Raw genomic sequence first — 13157 nt, forward strand, 5'->3', positions numbered from 1 at the left:
TGTACTAAATTCCATCTGTTTTGTGAAGACGTTGCTTCAATATTCCTCTCCAGATTTTTCAGAAATTATAGCTATATAAAAATACTGATGTTTTTATCATGAAGCGAGGTTTCTTTTTACCAGACTGGTTTGCTATTCGCCTCTTGTGCATTTTGTACTGATATTCCTGCGGCTGTATTCGTCGATGAGAGGGAGTTCACTTCGTTTTCCAACCGGATTTCTTCACGAATTCCACTTCTGGATAACCGTGCGACTTACAGGTACTTATGGTAAAATGAAGCCAATAGATAGAAGCCAAAGAACGCGGTAGTCTAAAAATGTGATCGCAAGTTCTATAATCCCATCGTAGTACTTAACATCACTTGACAAAAGCTAGTTGAGTTCAGCACCCAGAAAGAGGAAAGGAAGGGAAATATTCAATTCCGTAATAAACCATAGTAATCGTACATTTGGAACTTGTTCTTCTTGCCCACTTTACCTTCTTCTTATAGAGCTAGCAGCAAAAGTTTCACATTGAGCCAATGTATGGAACTTGCCTTAAGCCATTCGAACATTATTTTCGTCTAATCAACCTTCCTCCACCACTGGGTAACTGTATTTTTACACATTTCTGTTCTTGTATTTTTGTGTATATGCAAGTGTTTGCGTGTCAATTTAATGAAATTGCCTAAATTGTGGGCGGGGATTTGTCGTTGGTTAACTTTGACTGGTTGTGATGACATGTTTCTGTCTATCGATGAAATGATTAATTACAGCGCAGTGCAGCCATGCGTTGAATTTCTCATTTGTGCGAGTTCCGCTGTGTACCCCATTTCGGCATTCAGTGTAAATGAAACCAAAAGCCCGACCGAAAATTATTTGGAAATAACTGCAATGAGGCTTTGTTTGCCTTTGTTTTACGCTCGTTTTGTAGACAATAGCAAAATGGGAATGGAAAGAGATGAAAATAAATAGGACGTGTAAGGGTGTGTCATACTCGTTTGGAGCGAAATTTTGAAGAGATGTAACCTTAGATTTTGAATAAAATGTTGTATACCTTGAACAGTTATTCAGTTTGCCAGGAAGTTTGTTATGCGCAGAAGAAAAGTTCGGGGACCCAACAAAATATTAGATTGTCATATATCTTCCTTCCTCCTTTTTGTCTTTTGAATTTCGCGGCTACGTAGAAAGCGCTACAGAGCTTGCATCTGGCAATACTATACATTTTTGAAAGGTCTTGACATAACCTACAAAACGTCATGATTAGTTTGGATATTGCGTTCAACAGTTATAGACGTGTAAACATGGACGCCGAAATTCGCGCTATTTTAAAGTTTTCCTTCGTTAAAGGCACGTTCCGTGAGACTAATGGTGCTTTTGAGGATGATACTCTATCACTTCGAACTGCGGAGGAATGGTTTCGACGATTCAGAGCGGGTGAAAACGGCACCATGGATAAGCCAGCCGGCGGAAGACCTGTGACGACGAATATCGATCAAATCATGGAAAACATCGAGTTAGACCGGCATGTGGCATCTCATGACAACGCCCAGAAGATGGGAGTTAGTCACCAAACCTTTTTGAGCCATCTGCAGAAGGCTGGATTTTTGGAGGAAGCTTCTACGAGGCGGGTATTATGAAGTTGCCGTCTAAATGGAAACAGATTATCGAACGAAATGGTGCATTGTTGAACTAAATCCGATCGCTGTAACACTTTATTAGCATTGAATATAGAGCAAAAAGCGGAAGGGATGTTTGACAACCTAATTTATATAAATAACCAGCGTGTCGAGTTGAATCGAGTTAACCCATTTCAGATGTGGAAACTTGTGAAGGGTATTATAGCTTCGGTTCAACCGAAGTTAATGATTTTTCTGGTTAAATTTACATTTTTACCTTTTGAATTATAATATTTCAATTCAATTACCAATGACCACCATATTATATTTGCAACGAAATCGTACAGCATGTATCATAGGTGTGCACGGCGTATGAGTAATATTTTGCAAATATGCAATAAATCGCCAAATTTCTTTATTTTTTCAAGTGGCAACTTTTAGGACGAAAGTGATATATATCCGATATATTTTATTATATAACTCAATTCCAATAGAGCTAGCATATAAACAAAGGCAAAATTCCTTAACCCAACATACTGCGCTGGAATAAATAATTTTCCAACACATGCAATATTATGTTTTTTGTATTTTTGCACTCGTTTCATTGCACAATGTCTTTGGCTGATATTATTGATAAGTTGACAAACTGGAAATTACTTCAATTTTCTCGCTACCGAAAGTGGAAAGTGGCTAATATTTCATCGAAGAAAAGAAAACAATTATTTTTCACAGCCAATACATACATTTGTTCACATATGTATTGTTTTTGTGTTTTTCCACTTCTGTAAACAATTTCTATTGTAATCAAGCACAAGATAGAACAGATGTGAAAAATACGAAACTCGTGTGGTCTTTACTCCGCCCAAAATTAATAACATTTTTCAGTGCGTCAAAAAAAATTATGAGTTTGACATTAATGTGCGTTAATGTTAATGCAATTTTTCAGCCTTCAGTCATCAGTAATGTATTTTCCCACATCCTCCCACAACTAAGTAAATGCAAACCCTAATCAAAATTTCAGTTGACAGCAGTGTGAGGCAGCTAAGCGTGACAGCCAATGCTCCTCGAGCATCGTTAGAATAGAAAATTGAACTTCAGTTTATTTACAGTTTACAATTTATGGTTATTTCCTTACAATTTCCTCTAGTTCCTTGTAAAATGTTACGCATACGCCACGCGCACTTAGGTGGCTCTAGGATTAAATTGCTAATTCCATACAGTTGATGTGGGTAATTTTAGTTGAATTTTTAATAATTCTTTTTATTTCTTTATTAAGGAAATTATAAAATTTTTAACTTTGCTTATGCTTTTAGGTACTCGTATGATGGTTTTAGATGCTGTAGGGGGGCAAAAAAATAATTAACTCATAATAGCTGAGGATCTCGTAGAGTACTTTATATTATACTTAAATACTTTATAGCATTTCATAATTCCTCTGTCAGCCGTTGAAAACTTACTCAACATCAGTCATTTACATATACATATGTACATATGTAAGTATGTATATACAATTTTCTGAAACCTAATCTCTATAATGGATGGTATGATAACAGTAAATATTGGGCAAATATTCTATTATTTTGCTAAAAGTGTGCTTATTCGACTAAATTTTGGGATCATTATACCTGCGCATATATTTCATCGATTCCTTTGCTCTGTTGTTGCTTGTTTCAGTTGATATTGATTGTTGTTGTTGTTTTCATTGTATAGAGATTAATCACTATACAAATGGTTTCAAACAAAAAATAGTAGACTTTGTTTCCTTTGTGTGGACTTTGCTGTCCATGTATGTCTTCTCGAAAGTTTTTGAGGTTGCTCATACGCACTGGTGGCCATCGCTGTATGTACAATTTGTAACATGCTTGTGGTATGAAAGTGAAAGATTGAAATAAATCGAACTGAAATTTTGCACACGTTTTTATTTCACCAAGAAGTTGCTCATTTATGGGAATCGCCGATATTGGGCCTACAGCTGTCATACAAACTGGCCGATCAAACTCGAGTTCTTGTATAGAAAACTTTTTTATTTGACGCAGTATCTTCACAAAATTTGGCACGGGTTTATTTCAAAGCTATCGCTATAATCTCGGAATAAATTGTTCAGATCGAACAACTATAGCTTATAGCTGTCATACAAACGGACCGATCAAAATCAAGAAAGGATTTTTTTTACGTTTTTATGCTCAAAAAAATGGACCTGTGAAAGAAACTAAAGCTTAGGTGCAGTCGAAGTTTATTTTTTTTTTGTTTTATGTATTAAAAGTGTATCACTTTTATATATTTGAAATTTGCATTTTGTTCTTTAAAGCTTAAAAGAAATCCGATTGAAATAGTTAATTGAAATATTTTGCCTAATACTTCTCTTCTAGCAAATTTTCCAAAAAATAAAATAAATATTACAACTAATCCTTAATTACTGTATCATTTTTCTTTTTATTACAGAAAAACTATCTGATTTGTGGTAAGTAAAGCATTAAATTTTTAAATACTACTTTTGAAATACATACATACATAAATTTAAGTAGTTCAAGCATTCGCATACGAGTACACACATATTCACAGAATTTTAAGAATTAACCGAATTTCCAGAATTAGAATAAAGCTTGCTGCTACTTAAAACTTTAAGTACTTAATGCAACCTCAAGCATATTTACTTCCCCAACAGATGCCTCCTTGAGCATTGGAAATATTTTTTACTAAAGTGAATAAGTAAAATCAATTTTTTTTTTTTTAATTTTCAATAAAGCTTATAAATTGGGTGACGCAAGAATAAAAGTTTTAGCTAGAGAAGACGACCTTGGGCTTTTAGCCACGAAGTGATGTATTTGGAATACTACCCTACTTTCGTTGTTGTTGATAAATGAAAGGAAAATTAGAAAGTGCTTCGCTGTAGAGAACTTATGAATTCCCATAATCCACCTTAATTGGCACAACACAACAGCGGTATTTCTAACTCAAACAATAAACCTAAGTAATTTCCATAAACAGAAGCATACTTTTATGCGCGCTACTGAAATGAAGGCATTTTTTAGATCTCCAAATCTACTTTAAGCTTCCTTTAACCTCTTTAATAAAAAATTGGTGTACAATTTTCTAACTGGGCGCAACCTTTTTATATATTTTTGTCATTCTAATAATAAATTAAAGATTAAAAAAAAAATAACCAAATCAACCATAGCTATCTGTATACCTATAACGTGGGTATCCCTTTGGAATCAAGTGGCACGCACTTAAACGTTTCTTTGGCTTAAAAAATAAGGGTATATTGAAAACAGGTGGAAACCCTGTAATATCTTTTTCGTATTAAATCACAAATCGAAATGTCAACGATGCGAAACGGTTCAACGGTTTTAAATGAATTACTTTTTCACAAGTGGCAACTATCATTTTTATACTATTGCGACATGTTGCTACAGAGTATAATAGTTTTGTTCACCTAATGGTTGTATGTATCACCTAAAACTAATCGAGATAGATATATAATATATATAAATGATGATGACGAGAAAAGTTGAAATCCAGTTGACTGTCCGTCCGTCCGTACAAGCTGCAATTTGTATAAAAATTGAGCTATCTTGATGAAACTTGGGGGACAGGTTTATTGGTACAAATTAAAAATTACGCGCTCGTAGATGGGCGTAATCACACCACTGCCACTCCCACAAATTACAAATCTACAAAGTGTCATATCTCAGCATTAAATTAAGATATAAAACTGTAATTTGTAAGGAGTCGGGGTAAAAATTGGACAATGGGCGTCCACTTTTTGGTGAAATCAGATATTTTGCGACCCGACTGACCGGTTTCGACTCCATCTAGTACGTAGCATTCTTCTCATATTCCTATGTCAGAGTCTGAAAATAGGCGAAATCGGACTACACCCACGCCTACTTGCATTTAATACAATTTTAAAATCTATTTGATTCTTTCACTTTCCAATTTACAAATAAAAAATTTAAAATTTAGCACTGATAATTTCTTTATTCCACCTTATGTCTAAAAATTGTCCAAATCTAACTAAAACTGATTCAAGCTCCTAGGTACCGAATATAAGGACCCCAGTATCTATAGTTAGCTTTTGACCGAAAATATCGGTGTGTGAAATATACAATTGAAATTCAGACAGAATTCGTTCCTGCCAACAGTAATTCTGTGTATCAAAAATAGGTTGAGACGAGCCAATACTTCCCTTAGAACCCATATATCTAATATAAAGATTTTCGAACTTCCGAAGGACTTTAAGCTGCAAATTTCGGACAATATTTGAGTTGTCTCATTGATAATTACACAGCGTGTTTTATTTATAATGGTGTGTACCTATCTTTGTGCCTAAAATAAATAAAATTGACCGAAGACTTGTCGTAGCCCGAATTGTATGTAAAGTACCTTAATGAAATCCAGGGAATATTTTTTTTAGTATATGACATGATAATAGTTAATAAATACTATCCCAACTCCCATATACTACGTATAATGAGTAAGCGTCCAGTTGCAAGCGATCTACGACTGCTGCTGATTCCTGTCTTCTTTGTGGATGTAACCTTAAACAAAAAAAAACAAATTTCTCTTTAGAAGATATTGTTTGTACATTACCTGCAGGTGAAAAGATCAACGGTCGTTATTTCTTAAAATTTTGGTTGTCTTTGGACTGTCAGATCAACAAACTGAGAGGTTTTTGTGTTAAGAATAATCGGATCGTTGGTCACCGATTAATCATTGAAGCAAAAACGCTTTAATTTGAGGAAATTATATTTAAAAGCAAACTAATAAAAGGTGATCCATTTGAAGGTTCTCTACTCTTTTAAAGAAAAAACACAGAAACTTGAAATTTAATGGAAAATCTTTATTATCATTCGAAAGAACATACTTTTGCATTTCTTTTTTGAAGATTATCTCTTCAAATGTTGACCCGACTGCGTCTCATATGGTTCATTCGTTAAGTCCAATTTTAGACGACTCGTTCTAGTACTGAATCGAAGAGATTGAGATTGTCCGGAAAGACTTTAAACTCATAATTTCCTCTAGTTCCTTGTAAAATGCTCAATACTCAAATCGGATCAGTAGCACCCATGTTTAATTGTATTCAGTTTTATTATCATGCCGTAACCAGTTTTAATTCCAAAACATTGTTTTCTTACACATTTTCTAAAAGAAATAAATTATTGGTAACTTTAAGGTTTTATTCAGTTTAAAGTTGCTTGGACTTCTCCCGCTCCAATAAAGGCCTACCATCTGGTTCTTAGTCTCACTGGCAAGAGGACATTTTGCACTGTGCCTGTGGGCTCGAATTTTTCCACTAGATGCTCATTTGTTGATCTGACATAACGAATATGACGACCATAATTTGGACGTAGCGCTTTTGAAGTTGAGTTGACTCCGAATTTCGATAGTAAAATTTAATAATTTCGACTCGTTGTTGGGTCGTATATCTTTCCATGATGAAATGGCAAACCTTATTGAAGAGAGATTTCAAAAAACTGGGAAGAAATATGGCGTCATCTGCTGCCCCTATCGGTCAACTTTTGTAGCGTCCGTATTGAAAATTCCGTTATTAAAGTAGGTATTCAAACTTTATATATGTACAATTGTCATTTAAGACATATCTGTATTTATTGCTTTCGCATCTTTAGACTACACTCAAGATTTTCGACTGCTGAAAAAACAAATCTACTCTGTGGGAAAAATTCAATTCTGACTCATTAAGCTCACACTTTTGTGTCAAAGTTTCTACAAACTTCATACCACTCTTAATTAAAATCCGTGAAATACTTTAAAACTTCAAAGTGAAGAAGCACCTGCCATTGATGATGTTAAAACCAAAAAACCGAGGCACGTAACAATTTGTTACCATTTGAAGTGCCAATTAGACAGAGAAAACCGGAATTGCGCATGAAGTGTTTTCGCTAAAATCTTTGCATTTGTGAGGGTATACATAGTATTCGTTTGCTTAGTTACTTAAAGTATGTGAATCTACGTGAAGGAAATGGAAATAGTTTCGCCACTGTGTTTTACTCCAGAAAATGGCAGATGCCGTGACACAAAAATTTTAAATATAAAGTTTTATAAAATTTTTGGTATTCTAGGCATTTTTAATTGTTTTGAAGCCTTATCTTATACTTTGGTTGTAGACGAATATTTGAAAAAACACATTTTACAAAAATTAATGTCTTAAATTTCTGTCGTTTTATTTTTTAAATTTATAATTTATCAAAACACACATTTCCTGTAATAATCCCATTATACGTATTATTTCGTAACAACACGTTTCTAAAAAACCGCTTGGAGACTTCAAAACATTTCAATGATTCATATTGATTTTCAGTAATGAACTTCTTTCCACCAAATTTTGATAGAATACTTTACTTTCAAGCACATTTCGGTTAGTTCTTCAAATCTTTTATAATACATCTTCCAAATAGAACCTATAACAAATCTCCAAATCGAGGTGAGTCCCATTTTCTTTATAATTCAGTGAAATAGTTGGACCATTTGAGTTATAAAAAACAAAAAAAACTGAAAATACGAATATTGTTTGTGGTTCTGATACTGTAATAACCAATCGTGCGCCTTTTCGGTTTCGTCGATTCCGCTCGGATAATTTTGACGTAGACGATGCACCACACCTGTCAAAAATGTCCTTAAAATAATGGAAAACAACGAGTCTGACCGTCTTATAAGCATTATTCCTATTACCCAGGAGCTAAACATTGCACAAAAACCGGTTTGGAATCATTTAAAAAAAGGCTGTAAAGGGGTTGCATGGCTTTCCTCGGGTAAAAAGCATCTTTTTTTCAAAAATTTTTTCTCATATAGGAAATGAAATATTTTATTAGAATTTTAATGTTACAAACATAAGTACACTACACAAAAATTGGATTTTTGGCAGACATTTTTACAAAAAAGTTAAAATTTTGCGAATTTTTTTTTTCAAATAGTTGTATATAGTAGAAATAATAGAATATAATAGAAAATAGTATAATAGAAAAAAATCCTTCCTCCAGGTCCTTAAGAATTGTATCTGAAAGACCTGCGTAAAATTTCATTACGATCGGTTGAGTAGTTCTCGAGGAATCTTGCCAACCGACTTCAAACACACAGTTTCGAGAAAAACTCATTTACAGACGGTTTTTAGCCTAGCTAGCCTCGAGCGCAGAAGTTCTCAAAGGTGTATCTCCGAAACATATACTCGGATCAACTTGAAAGTTTAGGCCAATATTCTGGAGGTGTTATAGAATTTAATAAAACCATAAAAAAATCGATTTTTTGAAACCCGTAAACCCATGTAACCCCTTAACAAAGGAAGCCTTATGTATGGGCATCACACGGATTAACGAAAGAAAAAAAGTATGGTACAAATTTCCAACTGCGAATCGCAAAAAGGCGATGCATTCTAAATGGTTACTGTTAATGTGAAATGCATCACTTACGACAACGGGAAGGGAAACCCGGTCATGTAGAATGGCGATGAGCTGGCCCACACATGATGAGTATGGACGGTTAGGAAGTGTTTTTTTTATTTCTTTAGTGGGGTTGGCAAACCATAGTCTGCTATTAGTTACATACTCCTCTACGGTCGAACTCTTAATACGGACTTCTGCTGTGATTGAACCATCTGAAGAAAAAAATCGCCCAGAAGCGCCTAGCTTTTGCCAACAGGATAGGAATTATGTTCCATAGGAACAAGTTCAGGCAACACTCAACGACAGTTATGCATCCCGGACACGGATTTTTATCCATCCAAGGACTGTCAACTCGACACCATTCCTCGAAATTACTTCAGGAATGTTTTCTGACGCCACCTCAATCACCTGGTTGTGCAGCCTCATTTAGTCTGGACCTAGCACCCAGAGATTACTATCAGTTTCTGCCTATGACGAATGACTTTTCGTTCCTCGAGAGAAGCTTATGACAATCAACTGTCTCAGTTTTTGGCCAAGAAGAGATTGGCATCCTCAAATTAACTTCATTATGGCAACAAATTATTTAAAAACGGTGCTTATTTGACCTAAATCGGATCATTCCAGGTATGCTAAATTAAACCAATTTAATGCATAAAATAATGGCTTTATTTTTACTAGAATTTATATAAGAAAAATTTTCGTAACAATATAATAATATTTCATTCATGCATTTGGTGAGTTCAAGCCCACTGTGAGATTGGCAACAATCAATACGCCAATTTGTCACTTCTCTTACACTCAATGCGCAATATCGGCTTAAGATTCAAGATTTAAGGTGCGAATCAAAGTTGAATTGTAACGCGCCGTCATATACAAACATATATTACGGAAACGGAAGTGAACCCAAACGGATAAGCCAGTTTGGATTTCAATTTACACCCTTACATAAAAACCGAAGCAAAGACGTGCTTTCATCCGCACTTGACTTGACTTGACAACGTTTACCGGCAATATATTTTTGCGATTCCTTCATGCACCGTTATTGCGAGGAATGTAACCCTACGTCCGTCTTTAAGCTTTACTCTCTGCTGTCAGCTTTCGTTTATGTACTTATGTAGAATGCGTTTCCAACAATCCGCTATACTTTTCAAGCGCTTTGTTTGCAACCGCCACACGCAATCATCACCACCGTTTTGGATGGCACCTTTCTAACAATTACTGTTGCCACGTTTGTATTGCTTCGTTTGCCTTAAGTGCCGTTGTTATTGCTGTTGTTTTCATTTTTAGTAACTGTATTGTTGATTGCAAACATCAAAGCAATGCCATGCGTTGAAGTGGCAATATGGGTTAATGCCTCTTAAATTGTTGATACCTTTTGCGAAATGTTTCCACCCAACATCACTGCTGATGACTGAGATGATTGTTAGCGTATTTTTTAGTGTTGCCTTACTTTTGACTTTAATTGTTGGTGTAAGTGCTATTTACATACAGGCAATGTCAAATAACTAGCGGCGATGTAAGCAGCAATTATATATTTATATTCTATAAAGCGTTTAATCTCGTTTTGCTAAATTTAAGACGACTTTAGTCAAAATTACTACAAAGTTTTTTTAGAATGTAGTTTTGGCATAGGAATGTTAATGATTTTATCTTATGTGGGAACATAAATGATCCATTTCGAGGTTCCCTACCACTTGAAATTGTCTGCTAGCCGAAGTGTTCTCTGAATAAATCAATTGATTAATGCGATATGTGGAAAGTGGCGCCGTATTGGTGAAACCAAATGTCGCTGAGATCACCACCTTCAGTTTCAAACATCAAATAGTCGGTTATCATAAAGGGATAAGCCATAAGCCATTGACGGTTAAGTTCTCACCGACATCATCTTTGGAGAAATATGAACCGATGATTCCACCGGCCCACCAACCACACCAAACCTTTTTGGATGAAATGGCAACTCTTGACTCTTTTCAGGTTGCTCTTCGCTGAACAAAATTTGTGTCGAAAACGTCCAATCTTCATGGAACTTTTCAAGAGTCCATAGAGCTAAGCGATGTCACTTGAGAAGGTCGAACGGCTTCAGTTCTTGCACAAAGGTTTTAAATTTAAGATCTCAACGAAAAAGGCGCCAAGTCGTTCCATACGTCAGTCCGGGTCTCAAGATGGGTGATGTTGTTACGAATAGTAAGCTCAGTAGACCATAAGTTGAGCGAAGCAGGCGAAACACATTCTTTACAGAATGTGAATTTTTGTTATAAAATTTAAAGATTTGTAAACGTTGTTCAGGCGTGAGTCTTTCCATGATGAAAAGCCAAAAAATACTGAACAAAAATAATATGACAGCTTTAGACGACACAGGTGTCAACCGGACGATATTTCCTTACTACAAAAATGAAAAGTAAAAAATCTTACTTCAATGTTTTAGAATAGAGCTTCAATCCATTAAAAAACTGAAAACATACTCAAATTAGCTAATAATTGCAAGCTCTTTTATTTATGTATATTTTAAAATAGAGTTTCCTCCGATCCGCGAAATTAAAACCGAACCTAATTATACAAATTGGGTTCGTGCTTAAAAAAAGTTTAAGAAAAGGAACGACAGATAAGCAGATTTTGGGATAAATATACATACATAGTTCAATAATTAAAACAATAATGTCTTGGAGAAGTCTTCAATTATAACATGATCTTTAAAAAGCCCCTCTAAACTACAAAAAAATAATTTTTCTCTTCGTTTTCTTCTAAAACAAAAAACTGTAGCAAACTCAAACGATCACAATTCGCCAGAGTTTCCGCTATCAGTTCTTTGAAACTTGTTATACTCACCTTCCTTAATGCTTTCTAGTATGGTACGGTCGAGTATAGGTCTTCATATAATTTTACCGTCTGATCAAATTTGGACCGGATTGACAAAAAATAAAAACTGCCAATACAAGCGTGCCAATATTTATACCAATTTTCCGTACATTTTATAAGCCTCGGCTGCGATAGCCTTCAGTGCCTGTAGCCAATTTGTTTTTTTTCGGTTTTCCTTCACTTTTGGAGCATTCTGCAGTAGATTGTTGGAGGGTTTCGACGCTATATTAATAAATCCTCTTTATGACAATGATTTTTATTTTTTTGGTATAAGTATAGCATCGTCATACTTTATACCCAAAACATTAACGAAAATATGTTGAGTCTAACCATTTGAGTCATTAAGATCCTGCCAACTCTTTGATGTGAACAAGACAGTTTCCAAAACACTATTAACCCTAATTGACACATGAAGATCGAACTTCGGACGAACATTAGTCTAAATCTTCTAAATACGGTCTACATTTCAATATTGTTGTTTTTGCAGTGGTGTGAGTTGACGGTCTTTTAGCAGATATAAATCGAGTCCGCTCCGATTAAGTTGACCTGATTGATGTGGGCACCATTTCAGCTGCTTCTCAGCTAAGGTCATCTCATTAATCTGGAAACATCCATTCCTTTTTCATTCACTGAGGTTGAAATATCTCGACAGACTTACTTTCGAGTCAAGAGACATAACCGAAACTGACGATAGCCGTCTCAACACCGTCTCAACAAATTTGTGATATACTCAAAGCGCTTTGTCCAAAAGGGTTTTTATGATCCATTATATAAGATTTTAAGTACCACAACAAATCGGCATTTTAAGCTGTCTGTGTGAGATCTTTATTAAGGGGCCACATTAAAGATAACGTATACCTATGATACCTCGCTCTCCTCTTAAAACTTAGTAGCCTTACAATTCTTCCTTACATTTCTACAAAGAAACTTTAAAAAATGTTCCAGTATACTCTATCTTCAGCTATTACAATCTCCTTAAGTCCACAAGGGAAACATAAAAAAACATCTTAAGTATCAAGCAAACGACTTCTTTATCACAAAATCCACAAATTATCCATTATGTCAAAACCGCAATTCTCAAAGGGATTTTAAAAATCAGCAAAATCTACGAATGGCGAGAGAAAGAATAAAAAAACATAAAGAAGTCAAAAAATAGAAGAAAAACAAAAAGTAAACAAATGAAAGTAAAATAAAGTAAACCGAGAAGCAAAAGCCAAAGAAACAAGAAGCCACAAAGTGTTGATATTGCTGTAGCCATTATTGACGCATAAAAGGTTTTATTTCGCCGCGCTGAGACTGTAAA

The 13157-nt window shown here is 34.8% G+C and overlaps 1 protein-coding gene across 1 annotated transcript in view; it reads left to right on the top strand.

The window, feature by feature from the left end:
• Positions 1-4038: 4038 nt before the first annotated feature.
• The window catches only part of LOC120771270 (G-protein coupled receptor dmsr-1), an 81069-nt gene continuing 71950 nt past the window's right edge, over positions 4039-13157 (top strand). The window contains exon 1 of the mRNA XM_040099193.1: positions 4039-4059. The gene's annotated coding sequence lies outside the window, so the exon portion shown is untranslated. The remainder of the gene's footprint in view (positions 4060-13157) is intronic.

This window comes from Bactrocera tryoni, chromosome 3, assembly GCF_016617805.1.
Source record: "Bactrocera tryoni isolate S06 chromosome 3, CSIRO_BtryS06_freeze2, whole genome shotgun sequence".
Taxonomy (NCBI): domain Eukaryota; kingdom Metazoa; phylum Arthropoda; class Insecta; order Diptera; family Tephritidae; genus Bactrocera; species Bactrocera tryoni.